Below are 17,826 nucleotides of genomic sequence, written 5' to 3'. Positions count from 1 at the left end.
CAGTTATCTGCTGCTGTGTAAAAACCACCCAGAACTAGTAATTCAAAACAACATTTTAGTATATTACCTCACAGTTCTGTATATTAACTGAGCCAAACTAGGAGTTTCCTAGATTGATCTCTCCTGCAGTTGCAGTCACCAGGGCTACTTTTCTAAAATGGCTATTTTACTCACATTTCTGGCACCTCAGCTGGAACAACTAGAGCAGCTGAGGGCTGGTCAGACATCTCTCTCTCCATGTGGCCTCTTCCCATTTAAGTTTCTTCAACATGGTGGAGTAAGACAGTCAGACTTCTTGCCTGGTTCCTAGCTTCTCCCAGAATAAACATTCCAAGAAACCCAGAATGAAGTTGCAAGTCTTCTTATGATCTAGCCTACAAAGTCATGCATTGTCACTTCTGCCACATTCAATTAGTCAAAAGCTAGCCCGGGTTAAAAGGGAGGGCTTGAGGAATGCTGGGAAGATGGCCGCCTAAGAACAGCTCAGGACTTCAGCTCCCAGTGAAAGTGCAGAGGGTGAGTGGACGCCGCATTTCCAGACGAACTCTTATTGCCCACAGCCCAGGAGACACCCAGGCAGAGGGGTCGCAAGCATCGCAGTCCCAGCCGGTGCGGCTGTTTTGGCCCCCGCGGGGCTGATTCCGCCCGCGCGGCTGCTGTGACCACGCCCTGTTGCTGCGGTTCTCCGGACAAAAGCCACTGGTCTGGGAGCCCTCTTAGCTGGCGAGCAGAGCCCTGAGACGGCAGAGTTGTCCATTCATCTGAAATAGCGAGTCAGGCCAGGAGATTCCTAGGCAAAAAATCCGCCAGGAGCCGGCTCCGCTGTTTGAGCCGACTCAGTGAGTCACAGTGCAGGAGATCCCGGCGCCTTTTCAACAAGCGACTGGAAGTCGGGGTCGTTCAACTTAAAAGAACGCGGGGTCGTTCAAGTTAAAAGAAAAGACTCTGAGTCTGGGAGCCAGGTGATCAGGCTCGGTTGGTCCCACCCCTCACCCCCAACAACAACGAAAACAAAAACAGTAATTGGAAACCCTCTGGGTTGAGCCCTTCAAACCAAGCACAGCTGAACCAGGAGGTCCGGCTCCGTGGGGGAGGGGCTTCCGCCATTACAGAGACTCTCCACCACTACGGAGGCAGGCTACCGTTGCCGAGGCAACACGCCGTTGCCGAGGCAACCCGCCACAACAGAGAGAGTCCGCCATAACAGAGGCGGGGCCACCATTGCCGAGACAGTTCTAACTACCCCCATATAAAAAGGACTACAGGGAAGAGCTCAGGGCAGCTGGGCGGAGCCCACAGCAGCTCAGCAAAGCCCCTGCGGGCAGGCAGTGGCTAGGCGTGCTGCTAGCTGGGCAGGTCAGACCTGAAAGAAAAATCAAAAAAGGCAGTAGTGCAAGGGAAACTCATAAAGCTCCAACTCCCTGGGACAGAGCACCTGGCAACAAAAAGTGCTTTATGAGTTCAGCTGCAGCAGACCTAAACATACCTGCCCAGCAGCTCTGAATGAACAACGGAGCTCACAACTCAGGACTTAAGCCCCAATAAAAGATAGACTGTCTCCTCAAGTAGCTCCCTGACCCCCATAGATCCAAAGACCCACCTCATAACGGAGAGAACGGACTGACAGTAGGCGAGCATCCTTCTGGGACAAAGATAGCAGAAGAGGAAACTGGCAGCAACCCTTACTGTTCTGCAGCTGCTGCAGGTGATTCTCAGGCAAGCAGGGCCTGGAGAGGACCTCAGCAGTCCTACAGCAGAGGGGCCAGACTGTTAGAAGGAAAGCTTAAAAAAAAAAAAAAAAAAGAAGTAACTTCAGCATCCACGAACTAGAAGCTCACTCAGAGACCCAATCGGAAAGACAGTAATTACAAAGACAACAGGTGGATAAACCCACAAAAAAGGGAAGAAACCAGTGCAAAAAGGAAGAAAACCTCCCGAAACCAGAACACCTCTCCTCCTAAAAGGGATCACAACTCCTCACCAGCAAGGGAACCAGACCGGATGGAGAAGGAGGGTGATGAAATGACAGAATCAGACTTCAGAAGGTGGGTAGTAAGAAACTACAGTGAGCTAAAAGAACATGTTCTAACCCATCGCAAAGAAAATAGGAACCTTGAAAAAAGATTGGACGAACTGCTGACGAGAATGGATAGCACAGAGAGGAGTATAAGTGAATTGATGGAGCTGAAAAACACAACACGAGAACTTTGTGAAGCATGCACAAGCTTCAGCAACCGAATTGACCAAGCAGAAGAAAGGATATCAGAGGTCGAAGATCAACTAAATGAAATAAAAAGAGAAGGCAAGAACAGAGAAAAAAGCACAAAAAGGAATGAACAAAATCTTCAAGAAATGTGGGACTATGTGAAAAGACCCAATCTACGTCTGATAGGTGTACCTGAATGTGATGAAGAGAATGAATCCAAGCTGGAAAATACTCTCCAGGATATTATCCAGGAAAACTTCCCCAACCTAGCAAGGCAGACCAATATTCAAATACAGGAAATACAGAGAACACCACAAAGATATTCCTCAAGACGAGCAACCCCAAGGCACATAATCGTCAGATTCACCAGGGTTGAAATGAAAGAGAAAATGCTAAGGGCAGCCAGAGAGAAAGGTCGGGTTACCCACAAAGGGAAGCCCATTAGACTTACAGCAGATCTCTCAGCAGAAACCCTACAAGCCAGAAGAGATTGGGGGCCAATATTCAACATCCTTAAAGAAAAGAACTTGCAACCCAGAATCTCCTATCCAGCCAAACTAAGTTTCATAAGTGAAGGAAAAATAAAATCCTTTGTGAACAAGCAAGCACTCAGAGATTTCATCACCACCAAACCTGCCCTACAAGAACTCCTGAAAGAGGCTCTACACATATAAAGGAACAACCAGTACCAGCCACTCCAAAAACACACCAAATGGTAAAAAAAGCATCAACACAATCAAGAAGCTGCATCAACTAACCAACAAAACAGCCAGGTAGCATCAAAATGACAGTATCAAATTCACACATAACAATACTATCCCTAAATGTCAATGGACTAAATGCCCCAATCAAAAGACACAGACTGGCAAATTGGATATAAAGCCAAAACCCATCAGTGTGCTGTATCCAGGAAACCCATCTTACATGCAAGGATACACAAAGGCTCAAAATAAAGGGATGGAGGAAGATCTACCAAGCAAATGGAGAGCAAAAAAAAGCAGGAGTTGCAATTCTCATCTCTGATAAAATAGACTTTAAAGCAACAAAGATCAAAAGAGACAAAGAAGGACATTACATAATGGTAAAAGGATCACTGCAACAAGAAGAGCTAACGATCCTAAATATATACGCACCCAATACAGGAGCACCCAGATACATAAGGCAAGTTCTTAATGACTTACAAAGAGACTTAGACTCCCACACAATAATAGTGGGAGACGTTAACACCCCATTGTCAATATTAGACAGATCAACCAGACAGAAAATCAACAAGGATATCCAGGACCTGAACTCAGACCTGGAGCAAGCAAACCTAATAGACATTTACAGAACTCTCCACCCCAAATCCACAGAATATACATTCTTCTCAGTACCACATCACACCTACTCTAAAATTGACCACATAATTGGCAATAAATCACTCCTCAGCAAATGCAAAAGAACAGAAATCATAACTGGCTTCAGAATTATAGAAAATCAGAACACTTTACCCAGTGTGCATAAGTTTTGGTAATTATGTGCATCTAAGTAAAAAAAAAACAACATTTTTTCTGTTTGATATCATTAGATGATTAAAATTACATTTTTATCTATCTTTCTCTACATAAAGAGATTTTTTATGACAGCTAAAAAAATCCAGATACTAATTGATTAGACTTGTGATTATCTATTTCACTTAAGACTTGGACTTCATTGTATAACTTGGATATTGAAGATTTTCAAATTAAATTTGGCAAACAATGTTAAAGCCTTGCTAAGATTGTGGTTAGGAGAAGCCATAGTATAGAAGCTTTATTTAGTTGAGCTTCAGATACTCAAGTTAATTTCTAGCATTTTCCAATGTTTATAAATAAAATCATTGCTCATGGCACTGTTTCTGTGGTGAGACTGTCTAAGGAAGTCTCTCAGGAGACCACTCAGGTACCCAGAGCTGGTTAGCAGCTCCCTTCATGCTGTCTCGTGTGCTAGGAAATAAATTTACAGATATTAAAACCTAGATTTTAGAATCTGACTAACGTGTGTTCAAATCCTGGTTCTTTGCTTTATTAGCTTGTTATTTTGAGCAAGTTACTTAATCTCCCTGTGTCACTGTGTAAAAATAAAGCCAACCTAAGATTATTTTGAGAATTAAATAAAATAATGTAGTTAAGTTTCTTAAAAAAAAAAAAAAAAAAAAAAAAAAAAAAAAAAAAAAGGGAGGGCTTGAATCCAGGGAAGCATAGTTCAGCACAGACATGTTAAAAGGTATACATTTTAAAGATCCAGTTTTTGAAATGGGTCTTGAATAACTTATTTGAAAGCCTGAAGCCAAAGTATATCACAAACTCTAAGCTTACACTGTCTACTATGAATGTGTATCTCCCTAGATGATTTGGCTACAAAGTGCAACATGTCAGCAGTTTAGTCAAAATCTCATCGTCTTCAGGGACACTCAGAGCCACTTTACAATAAAGATGTAAGATCTCTTCAAAGAAGCTGAAAATATTTGTAAAACATTTTTAAAGCTGAATTTTGAGGTGAAGAGCAATAATTTCCCAAGATTCTATACATAAAACCCATTTGAAGGTAAATCCAAAGCAAAAAGGCAACAGTTCCTGGATTACTTGACAAAACATCACAGAAGGATGACCCAACAGAGAATCTCAGCATTATAAGGGATCCAAGAGAGTATCTAATTCAATTTCCCACACAAGGGAGATTGTCTTTTCTGTAATAAATTATATGGAATTTTAGGGAACTGACATTTTTACCACCTACTCTATGCCTATCTCATTAACTCCTCCCAACAACTTTATGAGGTCATTATAAAGTAGGCAATATCATTACTCCCATTTTACAGATAAGAAAACTGAGACTCTCATAAATTAAGAGCTTTGCCCAAGGAAACATATGTAGAAATTGGCAACAATAGAATCTACAATATATTCTGAGTTGACGCAAAGTAATCAAGCATTGATTCTGTCACAAAGTAGCCTATTCCAATATTGGGCAGTTTTAAAGATCAGGGGGAAAAAAGCACACATTCTTCAGCAGTCTTGGCAGTCAATCAAGAAGCCTCTTCATAACAGTGGTTCTACAACTCTGATCAGATTCTCAGAAAAGGACAACTCCAAAAAGTTTAATAGCAACCAATCCATAAGATAGAGTTATGTCCAATGAGAATGGACCAGGTGTCTATCCATAAAGAGCAAACCTAGATCATGATTTTCATGGCTTCACATTCCAGTTGAGCCAACAGAAAATGCATCTAGGCAACCATAGCAGGTACAAAATAATACTAACACTAAATGTTAATATTATTAACATTAGGTAGGTCCCTACCCCTCTACAGATAAGTAATTAGGCTAAGCAGATACTTTCCCCATTAAATGTTTTGCACATAGAACTCTTTCTCTAAATATTTGCTGATGCCAAATATAAGATACAGATTAAAATGGAATTTCTTTAGTAGAAATGATGACAGTTTGCCCATAGCCCTTTCTATTTAGCTTTCCTTGGACACGAAACCATCCGTCTTCCTGTTTAGCTTTCCTTGGACACCAAACCACTTATCTTCCACCATAAAACCTTTGCAATTCCTTCAAAATATACCTATAGTATTCTTTTGAAGCACAGTTTGAAAACCACCAAGTGTAACTGTTAGGATAGTCTCTGATAACTCATTTTTCTCTATACTTCTAGCACTATGTCTCTGTGTTATACCTAAGTAGCCAATGAGCATATATAATGTGTTCCTAGTAAGGTTATACAACGAGTTGTTTGGGAATGAGAGTGAATGAGGAAAAGTCATTCTGAGAAGGAAAGAGTAGAACGCTCAGACACATAAACAAAGAGGAACTTGGCTTAGGTATTGGGAGGCAAAGGCAGTAAGAAGGAAGGCACCAACCAAGTCAATGAGTAGCCTAAGGAGTTTTGATCCATCAGTAGAAGCAAGAGAAAAACTCATGTATCCACTTTGCAGCTCACTACTTCCTGCTCTGCTGGAGTCTAAATGATAGAAGAACCATGACAACTGATGTGGATGGATGTTTCTTTATTCAGTTCTCTACCACCTTCCTGCTGCAAGTTAATAACCCTGCAGTCTCAGGAGGCAGATCACAAGCATTTCAAAGGAAACAAGGAGAACTTCAATGGACTTTCTGTTCTTCTTTGAATTTTTTTGGTGCCAAAGAAGAATCAGGCTTATTTGTCAGCTCTCCTTTCCTGGCCTGGTGAAATAATTAGAAGACCAAAGTCAGAGCATCTGATTATACTATTTTAAAAAAACCTGCAGTTTATATTCAGGGCTAATTTGGAGAGATTTTTTGGGGCCTTCCTTTTTCCTGAACTCTGTAGAGAAACTCCTAGCTTATACTGGATCATATCAAATCAGAGCAAAACTTCCTGGCAACTCCTGCTTTAACAAATCAATTTTCATTGGAAAAGTAAGTTACATTTGACATTTTTCCTTTCATAACTGATTTGCAGACGAGTAAATATATAACATTAATAATAACAATAAAAATGATTAAATGCATTCACAAACTTTATAAAAGACAAAAGCTGAAAGTTCACACTTTTTCCTTCCAATGAAGTAAGTCTTTCCTTGACATTTGGATTTAATAGACCTTTATTAATCACTGACTTAGGTATAAGAAAATTTTCATCAGGTGACTATAAAGCTTATGTCATTGCCCCCATTTTAGAGATGAGGAAATCAAAGTTCAAAGTGATGTACTGGCTTGTCCAAACTAACAGTGTTAGGAAGCAGAAAGATGAAAAATTGTTTACTACAAATTCAGAGCTATTTTCAATATACTACAGGGCCTTTCTTACAAGGCAACAGTCAAAATTGTACTGAAAAAAAAAGTCACATAAATGTAAGTGACATATTACAGCACCCGCCTCTGTGCTTCTAACCCTTAACTGTCATATTTCAGGCACTTTCCACTTCTACATCAAATGGCTACAGCACAGGGCAGAGCTTCTGAAGCTTTGAAGCACTGAAGCATTGAAATAGGCAATGGTCTTGGAAGCATTCAAGCTACCAACTAATATGACCTTTTCTTGCATAGAGCAAGTGTTAACTAAAAGTGAACATTAGTTTGGGATGAGCTGATTTCTCTCCATTGCTACATGTCTTATTATAATCTCTAACATAATATTTGAAGAGAAAACCATCAGCAGGGAAAAGTAATGTCCAGCTACAGGGTCCACATGCTGTCTGAGCATTCTGTCTTCTCTCACTGAATGATTATGGCAACCTTCTCTAAAAATGACTTCCATCAGCATTATTGACATATTTCAAGTGACTTTCAAACATGAAAAACATAAACTTTATAATAACAACAGCAAAATATATGCTTTGAGTAGTGACTCTGTACCAGGCACTGTGCTAGGTGCTGGAAATACAGTGACAAAGCCAGGGTCCAGAACCTATAATCTAACAGAAGAGGCAGATGTTTACCAAGTAATCACCATTCATTGAGACAAGTGGCTCAAGAGAAAGAGTACCCACAGCAGGGAAGCAAGTCTGAAAACACAAAGAGGAAGTGGCATCTAAGGCAAAACATAGAAAGAATGAGGGGGAGTTAGCTAGGTGAGTGGGGGAAGTAGGGAAAGAATGTGACCCAGCAGTAGGGAAAGAAACAACGTGTATGAAAACCCAGAAGCAAGAAAGACCATGTTCTGGAAACCAAAATATGTTTATCCCAACGACACTTGTATGTGGGAGTGGAGGAGAGGGGAAGTGATAAATGGCTCGAAAGTTGAAAAGTAAATAGAAGCCCAGTCTTAGAGATCTCATAGGCTATGGTGTCTGGAGCCCGGCAGGAAGTCACTAAAGTAAATAGCTTGTTCTTCTGTGACTTGCAAGTAGCAAATGCGGATTCCAAGCATCTTGAAGACTGAGTTTATTTTCCTTAAATAGTTGACTTGTTGATTTTTCTACTATTTGTTTTGTTTAAATAGAAGTCTTCTAAGGATAGATGAATGCTCTGAAAAAAATCAAAGTTTTTGTGGTGTTGGGGGATTGGAATTAGGAATTTTTTTTTAATTTCCTTTTTCTTTAGTTTTTAAAGCATTGGTAATAATTCTTCATTTGTTATTAAAACGTGAAAGAACTTCGGGAATGTTTTCATGATAACAACACAAAAGACAACGTTTTCTATTATTTCTGCAGCAGGATTGGCTCATATCATTCAATTTGCTGAAATATCCCCTAGCAGTAACTAGACTCAGTTTAAATATCACTTGGCAATAATTTGTCTTTCTATCATCTCTCCATCTACGAATACATCTATTTTCTCACTTCAAAATCATTTGAAGTAGATCTAATAAACACATAATGAAAAAACTGGTTTTAAAAATAGGTAAAGAAATTAGGAGGAAGAGTAAATCAGAATATGTCACTAATATCAAGCTCACACTCAGAAAGGCACATGAGGTACTATATAACTATTCAAAAATGCCCCAGACTTGATTTTGAGTTTTCCAGTAGTTAAATCACAGAGACCTTATTTTGTTATAATAGTGATCTTCAATGTTGGCTACATATTAGAATCAGGAAGAGGGTGAGAGGAGAGTTTTTGCAAAATTAGCCTCACCATTTGAAAAATTAAGTTCCTGAGAGTGGGGGCATGTATTCATGCATATCTAATATGCAGCTATGGTTTTGTTATTCAGTGGGTCTGGCCACTGAATAACAAAATTCCATATACCCATAAGCTTAAAAACACACTAGTTGCTGAAGAGGAACATAGCTTTTCCTGGCAACGAAGTCTTAGAGAACTTCCTCCTTTTCGTGGGTTCTTCTAAAGTGTATTTGGGATATCTGGACAATGCTCCCAATACCACCCTTACCATAAACACAATGACAAGTCTGTGATGAAGGTTTTTGGAACATGCTCTACTGGAAATCCAGCACCTAGTGTCAAAGTACAATTCAGACAAGGTGGGCTTCGGAGGCTTGAGGGGCATTTCAGGGACAGAGCTCTCTGATGTGCTCATTTCATTCAGAAAGACGATTTCTAGGGGGCCGGGCGCGGTGGCTCAAGCCTGTAATCCCAGCACTTTGGGAGGCCAAGGCGGGTGGATCACGAGGTCGAGAGATCGAGACCATCCTGGTCAACATGGTGAAACCCCGTCTCTACTAAAAATACAAAACATTAGCTGGGCATGGTGGCGCATGCCTGTAATCCCAGCTACTCAGGAGGCTGAGACAGGAGAATTGCCTGAGCCCAGGAGGCGGAGGTTGCGGTGAGCCGAGATCGCGCCATTGCACTCCAGCCTGGGGAACAAGAGCGAAACTCCGTCTCAAAAAAAAAAAAAAAAAAAAAAAAAAAAAGAAAGACGATTTCTAGAGGAGCAGACAAAAAAAGAGTTTCTTCACCCACTCACCCACCTCCGAAAGAGAAGTCCTTTAAAACTCAAGCACACTTCTCAGCAGCCAGTCAAAGTAACAGCTCAATGTGCAATAATTTCAGATGATATATTTAAAGCATTAGAGATAGGAAGTGTCCTTAGTTTGCCAAGGGACCAGTAAGTAAACCTTAAAAGTCATTTTTATGTCAAACAAATGCTTAAGTATCACAGATAAAGTCACTAGTGATCTATGGAATAATAGTGCACCTGACCTATGAAATAGGGGAAGATTTGAGAATTCGATTGATTTTGACCTTTGCCAATGCAACAGAAACACCCCACCATCACAAATGTGTTTAAGCCTCATAGGATATGGAGCTCCAAATGCTATAATCCACTTTAAAAATCAAATAAGAGGCCAGATGCTGTCATATCCATGACATTCTGCTGCTTCTCACAGCCAGCTTGTGCCTGGGGGTCTCCAAGAATTCTGCTCTACCTCATCCTCCTTTCTCTGAGATCTATGGAATTTGACTGACAATCACCCTAGAGTTTCTAATTCTTCTTACCATCTACAGTGGAAGTTAGCAGAATGTCCACCATCATTTTCAAACTTATTTTTAACCCCAGAATTGTTTTTTAAATTGAAATGTGACCTAAATCAAAATCAATTAGTTAAAAAATAGATAAGCATAGAGCTTCTCTGGTTGGAAGAACCCCATCACCCCACATCCTTCTCCTCAAAAGCCCTAGGTCTCTGGGACTCGCTTCAAACATGAGTTTGAAAACCATCGCCTTTCATCAAGCATGGTGTTTTAGTCCGTTTTCACAGTGCTGATAAAGACATACCCAAGACTGGAAAAGTTACGAAAGAAAGTAGTTTAATGGACTTACAGTTCCACGTGGCTGAGGAGGCCTCATAATCGTAGCAGAAAGCAAGGAGGAGCAAGCCACATCTTACATTGATGGCAGCAAGCAAAGAGAGAGACCTTGTGCAGGGGAACTCCTCTTTTTAAAACCATCAGCTCTCATGAGACTTTTCACTAGCATGAGAAAAACCCACCCTCATCATTCAATACCTTCCACTGCATCCCTCCCATGGCAAGTGGGAATTGTGGGAGTTACAATTCAAGATGAGATTTAGGTGGGGACACAGCCAAACCATATCACATGGGTTTTCGTGAGCGTTGATGCCCTGAAACTGAAGGTAGCTTCAGAACAAGCAGCAGAATCTGTTACCTCCAATGGAGACAACTCTTCTACCACAATACACTGAACCACCTACTTGTCCCACATTTCCCTGAAATCTGACTTTCTTCTGCTGCTTCTCTACAGAAGAAAATGTAGTGTATTTGAAATACCCTAGCTTGGCTAGAATGAATACATTTTAAACAATCCTGCTAACTCCATTTTGCCCACCCTGAGCTATGTAGGGCATTTTGTTCTGAGAATGCTTGTGGTCTGAGACACCTGGCATATTTGTAACCAATTTTCTAAGAAACAGGACCCACTGGCCTTGTACATCCTGTACATTGTGTTTTGCAACTATGTAACTGCTTACCCCATATCCTGAGTAAAAAAACAACTTTAAATAGAATTTTTTGTTAGGCACCCCCTCTCCCCTAACCTGCTCCTCTGCTTCTGTAATAATCTGCTTATCATCCCCTGATCATAAACTGGTATAAAAATGTTGACCACCCTTAGAGGTTTGAGCTCTAGCTGACTCTCGGATGCTGACCATTAAAGGTGGACTCTCAACAAACTCAGAGCGTGGTGCTTCTGTTTTAAACTCGCTTGGGTATAATATATTGAGAGAAAAGGACACTGAACTTGGAGTCAAAAAAACGGAGTTTCATCTCTAGCTGCATCATGTGCTAACTACAGGAAAGACTTTTCAAATCTCTGACCCTAACTTTCTCCATATACTGAAGAAAATAATTCCTTGCTGTGAATATTGAAAAAGGTAATGTTCATGAACATGCTTGATGGCACTAAAAAACGGTATAGAATTAGAAGGCTATTTTATTAGTTTCCTATCGGTGCTGTAAGAAAAAAAAAAAAAAATACCAGTAATTTAGTGTCTGAAAACAACACAAATTTATTCTTGCATTTCTGGAGGTCAGAATTCCAAAACAGATTTCTGGTAAACAATCAAGGTAATTAGCAGATTGTTTTTCTTCTGGAAGCTCTAGAGGAGAATTTACTTTCTTGCTTTTTTCAGCGTGTAGAGGTTGTTTGCATTCTTTGGCTCATAGCTCTACATTGCTCTGACCTCTGCATCTATGGGCACATCTCCTTCTCTTGTCTGCCTCTCTTTTATAAAACCCATATAATTATATTGGGACTGTCCAAATATTCCAGAATAATTTCCCCATCTGAAAATCCTTAATCACATTTGCAAAGTCCATTTTATCATTTAAGGTAACATATTTACGTGTTCTGTGGATTAGGACATGAACCTCTTCAGGGAAGGCATTATTCAGCCTAGCACAGTTATATATTAGATACTATGATGGATAGTCTGAATTTGTCTCTCTGAATCTATATTCCACCCCTCTCCACATTCTGTGTGCCCCAGAAGACTGATCTCTACAGACTACATCAAACCAACTCTCTTTTCCCTCTCATTTACACTTGATTATGCCCATCAGGAGGTACTGGCAAGAGAGTGAAGGAAGGGTAGCCTATGTGTCCCCAACACCAGATTCCTTGGTACTGGACTACAGATTTGTAACAGTTGTGTTCCTCTACCAAAAGCCTTAGCAGGCCTTCTCCATGCAGCTGTTGCCCTCTTCAAGCTCTGTAACCAACCCCACCCCTAGTTTCATCAGCACACAGGGTGATAATCCATCCCTGCTTTTGCTTGTCCTGGGATGCTTCCTTCTCCCTTGTTGGCTTTCTTTAACTATTAACCTTAAACCCTGACCACAGCTTTGTATACAGTCCCTTTATTACATTATCCTCTAGTTACCCCCTTTGAGTGTACCACCTGTTTCTTGCTGGGACCTCCAACTGATAAAACACTGATATTATTTTGGAAAGCTTACCATGACCACCTTTTAAAATCCTATCTGCTCTCACTCCTTTGACTTCTCCAGTTTATTTGATAATGTCAACAACTCTTCCTTACTTTTCTAAATAATGGAGAGGTATATCTTTCAAAATAATCAGGATATCAGGCCTCTTTTTGCTCATTGAACAGCCCAAGCTCTTTCCACTTCAGGATTTTGCTACATGCTGTTCCCTCTGGCTGAAATGCTTTTCCAATTGCTAGATCCTTATCATGTGGATCTCAGTTTGGTCATCTCTTAATGAAGTCCTCTCCTCTGATTTAAATTAAACAACTATTATTCTTTACAACAGCACTGCTTATTTCCCTCATAACATTTTCACGTCATTTGTAATCATATAACACATAATTTGTCTTTCTGTCTCCAAAATGGGAAGAGATCATGTCTACCTTATTCTCCCAGGGCTGAATACAAGGCCTTGAAAAATTTGGTAATGAACAAAAGACATAAAAATGGAAGGAATATGTTCTGCCCAATGTCATTATATTTTTTCCTCACTTAATCCTTAGAACAATTTTTCAGATAAGTAGATATTAAATTTCATTTTTATAGAAAGACAAGCTAATATTCGGTAAAGATGAGTAACTTGCTAAAGGTTAATCAACTAGCAAGCTTGAAACAGAGATTTGAAACCAAGCATTCTTTACTGGGTGGCTCTTGCTAAAAAAATAATAATAATAATAATAAATAAATAAATAAAGCTAATGTTTTTTGAGCACTTACTTTGTGCTAGGCCTGTACAAAGTGCTTTATAGACATTCCTTCATTTTAATGTTCATGACAGCCCTACAAAATGGCATTCATTATCCTTACCTAACAATGAGGAAACTAAGCCTCAGAGAGGTGAAATGACTTGCCAGGGTTACACAGCTAAGAAGCAATGAAGTTTAGATTTAAATCCAGTTAAGTGTGACTGCAAAGCCCTTTCCTTTGCATCAAGAATTTCTGAAGCCCTTAAAACAGTGTCAGATACATTAAGGCCTAGAATAAGGTAAGGCTTTCCTAAAAGGATGTGTTTCATATTTGCCAGAAAAACAATGAAAGAGAAATTCGTAGGCTTGTTCTTGGGAATGAGAGCCTGCTGTAGCCAGAAGGGAAGGAAAACAGATATTTACAACCACTGTTTTGCTTCTGTATTCTTCATTATATGTAATGATTCAAAGATTGGAAAAGGCACAACTTAGGTAGTTTGTAACAGAATAATGGGGTGAAGTGGAATAAAGAAGGCAAAACTAGGCAAAGAGATTGGAAACAAACCCCTCGGCTGTCTTAAGTGATTTCTAATTACTGGGATTGAAGCATTATGAAGTCAGGAATATTGTTTTTTTCACCCTATATCCCTAGAACAGCAACTGTTACATAGCATGCATTCTATCTGTATATTATGAATGAAACAGGTCTCCTGATACATTTAGATGGCCTCCCAGGCAAAGAGAACACCTGGGGATCAGATTTCTGAATGACCCTTTATAATGTGAGGGAAGGTGAAAAATATGAGACATGTCAGAAGACTAGGGATGGGAGAACATTTTGAAAACGTTATATACTTCCATTTTCAAACAATTAAATCAATGAGATACTTTCTGAGTGGTTTGTTTAACAGTATGGCCTGAGAGAACTTATCTATGAGGAACTCTAATGTTCACCAACATCCTTTGTTACATTAATTGAACACTTACTGTGTGCAGGGACTATAGAAGGTATTTAAGTGTTTTATCCCATTTAATCCTCATAATAGTCCTATCAGGTAAGTACTATCATTAGTCTGTTTTCACAATTGAGGAAAGTGTAGCACAGAGAAGTTGAGTAACTTGCCCTCTGGTCTGATTCCAATGCCTGGTCACATCATGGCCTCATTTAATCATTGTAGAAACTAAACCTGCCAAGGAATTTGGAAACAATATCTAGTCATACAAGTGAATTTGAGAGACTCACAAAATAAGGATTTGTGTTTCATTGAAGGATCACTTGTGTAAGGGGAGGGGAGGAGGTTGAAGATGGAGGAAAACAGAGATGCACAGCAGGTAGAAATAGAATGTGGATTAGATCTGCAACATCAAAAGATGCTTAAAAACCAAAATCCTTGGAGGGGTAGGGATTTGCCTAAGACTATTATTAAAAAATCTAAAAGCAACAGATGCTGGCAAGATTGTGGAGAAAAATGAACACATTTACACTGTCAGTGGGAGTGTATATTAGTTCAACCATTGTGGAAGAAAGTGTGGTGATTCCTCAAAGTCCTAGATGCAGAAATAACACTTGACACAGTAATCCTATTACTAGGTATAAACCCAAATGAATGTAAATCATTCTATTATAAAGATACATGTACCAGTGTGTTCACTGCAGCACCACTGACAATACCAAAGACATGGAATCAACCTAAATGTCCATCAAAGATAGACTGGATAAAGAAAAAGTGGTACATATATACCATGGAATACTATGCAGCCATAAAAAGGAATGATATCCTGTTCTTTGCAGGGATACAGATGAAGGTGCAAGCCATTATCCTCAGAACTAATGCAGGAACAGAAAACCAAACATCACATATTTTCACTTATAAATGGGAGCTGAATAAGAACACATGGACACATGGGAGGAACAACAGACACTGGGGCCTGTCAAAGGTTGGGGTAGGGGGTTGGGGAGCGTCAGGAAGAATAGCTAATGGGTGCTGGGTTTAATATCTGGGTGATGGAATGATCTGTGCAGTAAACCACCATGGGACACATTTATCTTGTACATTCTACACAGGTACCCCTGAAAAGAAGTTGAAGAAAAAAAAAAAGATTTAAGAAAATAGAAGCTTAGACAACCTTCAGTAGACCAATATAATATGTATGCTCAAGCAACAAACTATGTTGTTTTTTTTTTAAATTTCCTATTATGTAGAATAGAATCAGCAGATCCATTTTCTATTATAACCCATTTAATTGAATGGGTTATAATCCACTCTTGAGAGGATTAGCTAAGATTATAACATGCATACAAAAGCACTGATGCTAATACATAGTTATCTAGGTTGGAACTAGAATATCTACCTGAATCTCTTCTGCAGGATGGATTCCTCCTATTAATATGTAAAATTATATTCTAGATGAATTTCCTTTTTTAGTAATTACTAAACTACTTATCCATTTAACTGGTATTAGTGTGTTTTCAGCACTGCATTTGGCCACATTTTAGCTTTGCTCTTCCACATAAACTCAGGTACTTTAATAGAACTCAGTTCCTTCAATAAGTCTGATTTTGTGTTCTAATTGAAATCACAGTTCCTAACATTTTTCAGGTAAGCCTAATATGTATTTTCTAATAACATTAACCACACCAACTTAGATTTTAATTTAATGTATAAGCTCACATTTGAACACAACATCACAACCCTTAATATTTGTGGGTGGAAGAACAAGATAGAAAATCCACTATTAGAATTTGTTCAAATTCTGATAATAAACCTCAAAAGCATATATTCCCTAGAAAGAAAATGATGTGCATTCTTCTGTCAAAAACACTCAAAAATTATATATGGTACTTAGTAGCCTGTCATGGAGAAAATAATAGTCTGAACATTCAATCACATGAGTAAAACTGCAGACCTGTCAGAATATTTCATCATGTTATCTGACAATACTGGGCAGTTAGCCATTAACTAGAAGAATGAGTATGTCTAAATTAATAAGAGCTTAAATAAAATTTACACAGAGCAATAAAGGTGGCATGGTTACCTGTGTTTCTTTCCATTTCAAACGCCTGAGCTATGTTGTCTATTGAATAGTGCTGTTATTCTTAGCAAGAGATGGATGTTCTCTGTGGCACATAAGAATGTGATATCCAATGATACAGAACATGAGTTTTGGGTATGTGGAGGCAAATCTATGAGAAATGAATCATTTGGACCAGGAATCATCCCAAGAATGGTGTGCTGTGTTGGTATAATATTTCAGGTAGTGCCTGACAATGGTAAAATGGAGTAGGTAGAGATATAATCAGCTCATTGGTAATGCCTGCTTTCAGGAGTTTAGGGACAGATTCATGTTTTACATGATGATGGTAAATTTTTTCAGCCATAATTGAAACTGACAAATATAATTCAATTATTGCAGTGTATGTTGCCTAACTTAACATCCATTTATGTGAAAATATTTAATTTTAATAATAAAGTTCAGCTGATGATTAGTTTGGTTTCTTAATTTAAATATTATTTTAAAGACAGATGGACCACTGTAATTTATTCAATTTTGTGCAGTGCTTATCTTAGCTGAATTATGTGTAATTTTTTGGAAACGGCCCTCTGCATATTTTATGAACTGACATAATGTGAGAGTGAGGTCACTTATCATTGAGAGCCATCCCCATATAATGTTAAATTTGTATTTCAGAGAATTGGATTTTTAAATGTATTGTGGATTCTGATTAGTGCATTATGACTTCATTAAAAATTAGTGCTCAGCTTTTAGAACCTGAGCTTATGGAGGACAGAAAATTTTCCTTGTTTCGGGATCCACAATGTTTGTCACAATTTCTGGCACATGATAAGTCTTCAAGAAGTTTGTGTTTAATAGTCAGATGTCAGTTATTGCTCCCAGATATATGTCATCTGTTAAAGGTGGCATGTTCCTTTTCCCTGCCCTATGTGTACATGTAATGGGACTTCAGGTGTAGTAATATCCTAGCTTTAAACCCACCTGTAACTTACCCCACCCCAAGGAGGAGGAAGTTATCTAATTGGTGGGGCATATCCACTGGGCTACACTTTTCAATGAGGGGTAGCTAATCAATATTTTTAGGGGTGGGGATAGAGTCTTGCTTTGTGACACAGGCTGGAGTGCAGGGGTGCGATCTTGGCTCACTGCAACCTTCACCTCCCAAGTTCAAGTGGTTCTTGTGCCTCAGTCTCTCGAGTAGCTGGAATTACAGGCAACCACCATGATGCCCACATAATTTTTGTATTTTTTTGTACAGACGGGTTTTCACCATGTTGGCTAGGCTGGTCTCGAGCTCCTAACTTCAGGTAATCCACCTACCTTGGCTTCCCAAAGTGCTGGGAATACAGGTGTGAGCCACTGTGTCTGGCTGTTAATCAATATTTAAAAGCCACAAGTTGGAAAAATTTCTGGTGCTTTCTCAAAAAGTTAAACACCGAATTACCATATGAGCCAGAGATTACACTGCTAGATATCTACCTAAAATAATTGAAAGTGGGTA

The 17,826-nt window shown here is 39.2% G+C and overlaps 1 protein-coding gene across 6 annotated transcripts in view; it reads right to left on the bottom strand.

Annotated features, from left to right (window-relative positions):
* The window catches only part of FGF13 (fibroblast growth factor 13), a 604,280-nt gene that overhangs the window by 406,796 nt on the left and 179,658 nt on the right, over positions 1-17,826 (bottom strand). The window lies entirely within an intron of this gene.

The sequence above is a fragment of the Saimiri boliviensis genome, chromosome X (genome assembly GCF_048565385.1).
Source record: "Saimiri boliviensis isolate mSaiBol1 chromosome X, mSaiBol1.pri, whole genome shotgun sequence".
Classification (NCBI taxonomy): domain Eukaryota; kingdom Metazoa; phylum Chordata; class Mammalia; order Primates; family Cebidae; genus Saimiri; species Saimiri boliviensis.
The sequence above is the reverse complement of the archived record's forward strand: the minus strand, read 5'-3'. Positions and strand labels throughout refer to the sequence as shown.